This window comes from Raphanus sativus, unplaced genomic scaffold (assembly GCF_000801105.2).
Source record: "Raphanus sativus cultivar WK10039 unplaced genomic scaffold, ASM80110v3 Scaffold4313, whole genome shotgun sequence".
NCBI lineage: Eukaryota > Viridiplantae > Streptophyta > Magnoliopsida > Brassicales > Brassicaceae > Raphanus > Raphanus sativus.
Window position 1 is genome coordinate 1 of NW_026619615.1, and position 2,601 is coordinate 2,601.

The window sequence follows — 2,601 nt, forward strand, 5'->3', positions numbered from 1 at the left end:
TAAACCCTAAACCCTAAACCCTAAACCCTAAACCCCAAACCCCAAACCCTAAACCCTAAACCCTAAACCCTAAACCCTAAACCCTAAACCCTAAACCCTAAACCCTAAACCCTAAACCCCAAACCCTAAACCCCAAACCCTAAACCCTAAACCCTAGGCTCGGGAGACTAAGGCTAGGCTCGGATAAAACTAAACCCTAAACTCCTAAACCCTAAACCCAAACCCTAGGCTCGGTAACCTAAATCCTAAGCTCGGTAACCCTAAACCCTAGGCTCGGGAGACTAAGGCTAGGCTCGGATAAAACTAACCTTAGGTTCGGGTATCCTAACCTTAGGTACGTATATCCTAACCTTAGGCTCGGAAATGGGCCTGTGTGACGGAAATGGGCCTTTTCACAATATAACCCTAACAATTATTAGAATTTATAATGTAAATGTTCAAATATTTTTACTTATGTACAAATACAATAATCACCATGTTATTTTTTTATAATTCGAGTTCATACAAAGCAAATAATAATATTCGTACAAACAAAATGGACTCCAATGACCTCAAATGGAGACATACTATATCGACCAAGGAATTGAAATGTTCACCAACATCCCACCATCTGAATTCAGACTGCACCATGTTCCTCAAAAGGTTGAACAACAAAGTTGGGTAGAATAGTGCGGAAAGACACAATAGCTTTAAGCAGACTGCAAGCTTCGAACTCAATTAACCTAAAGCAATACGAGAAAGCACCCAAGAGAGCAAAACATGGAACAAAATAAACTTTTTATAATCAAAATCAAAACTAAAAAGCATGACATTCATATAAAATCAGAGATATAACACTCGTAAGTTTCCATCTACCACAAGCACTGCAAAATAAGAGATCGTTTACTAATAGTGACACCCCTCGTGGGTAATCAGAAAGAGATGATGCTCGATTAAAATTTAAATGTACAATTTCAATACCTTGTACTAAGGTAGAAAATGATATCTGGAGGCGTGATTATGTGTGTATGGTTCTTCCCACTCTCTCGATTTCTCCAACAACGATGGTGATAGCGTGAATTTCCACTATCATATGGAGAAAGTTCAAACCTGCAAAAACAAGAAACAACACTCGAGTTTTAGCATTCTCAGATTATTCTAAGATACCAAAATTAAACTAAAACAAATAACTGAAGAAGCACGACCAAACTTTGACGGCTCCTTAATTTTTCTTCTACCCCATCACTTTATGTGTGTATAAGCCACATTGCAGCAAGGATTATACTATGATGATAGCTCCACTTATAACTCTACAACCAGGAGATGTTACCAACACGAAAAAGTGACCATTCACAGCTAGAAGATGTCACTGGAGAAGAGCTAAGATGATATATTGTTTTCAACATAATCTAAACTCCTACAGAACAATGATATTCAATGAGAATGAAACTTTGTTCTAGATGATTCGCCTAAAAAATTCCTAGAGGAAAATTATTTAGGGAAAAACTCAAGCAAAAGCGAGAAAGGGAACTTACACTAAGCTATTGTTATCAGGAATGAAAACAGACACAAAAATGGTGTCCCTCAAGTTCCTTGAGTATCACCTTTACCTGCGGGGAAACAAACCAACAGAACAATTAGACACGAAGTGCTGGATCAGACGGTTTAAACTAGTTTTTAGGTTTCACGTTATTATATTTTGCCAAGATAAGATGTTGACGAAACCTCTCCTTGTGCTTTGCCTCCGGATACATGTTCCATCATCGAAGGAGGAGCACATACGAAGAAACAGGCATATCAAGAAACACTTGATGAAGCCTGTTAAAACTCCTCTTATGTCATTCACAGCTTCATGTCTTTCCTTGGTCTTCAAATCCATATCCGGCTTGTCTTCTCTAACCCATCTCCAGATATCATCATCTACTCCATGTGCTCGTTGCTTGGCTCTTCATCAGTCGCAAAAAAAAAAGTACTTCCTTTTCAGATCTTCTCTGTACTCAGCAAAGATCGTCTCCCTCAGTTTGGCCCTTACACCGTTAGTGATCGAAACACGTGTCCTGTCTACGAAAGAACCAGTCCTACGGTCTCGATGGCGTCGATAAGATTAGGGTTTTGACAGCGTTGGCCTTGCGTGAGATGGAGACGCTGTTGGACTCCATCCTCTCTCTCTCTCTCTCTATATCTCTCAATCGGCGGAAGATCTTGGCGCTGTGTGTGGATTTGGTCTCGAGTGATGTCTTCAATTAGGATTTGATGGTTTGGATCTCTGCGAAGAAACCAGAGAAGGTTTCTCGATGGAGATAGCCTTTCTCTCGACGTCGTGCTCTGATTCTGTGTCGTTCTTCGCTTGCCACATAACTTGTCGTCGTGTCTGTTCTGTTCTTCGGGAAGAAGAACTATAACAGAGAGACCAAAGCGAGTTCAACAATGGCGGAATGTATAGAAATCCTAAGAATTATGAGAAAGAAGAAGAAGATGTATTACCTAAATAATGCTTGATTCGCAATGAACGGCTCCTCTCTCGATCAATCAACGTCGCTATTCTCTCTCTCTCTTATAAAGAAGATCTTCAAGAATCCGATTTTCAGAAATCCCTTTTAATCGCGTCTTTAATCGGAACAA

The 2,601-nt window shown here is 39.8% G+C and overlaps 1 pseudogene; it reads right to left on the minus strand.

Moving 5' to 3' along the window:
* Positions 1-434: 434 nt before the first annotated feature.
* Positions 435-2,335, minus strand: LOC108833514 (syntaxin-112-like; annotated as a pseudogene).
* Between the last annotated feature and the right edge of the window lie 266 nt (positions 2,336-2,601).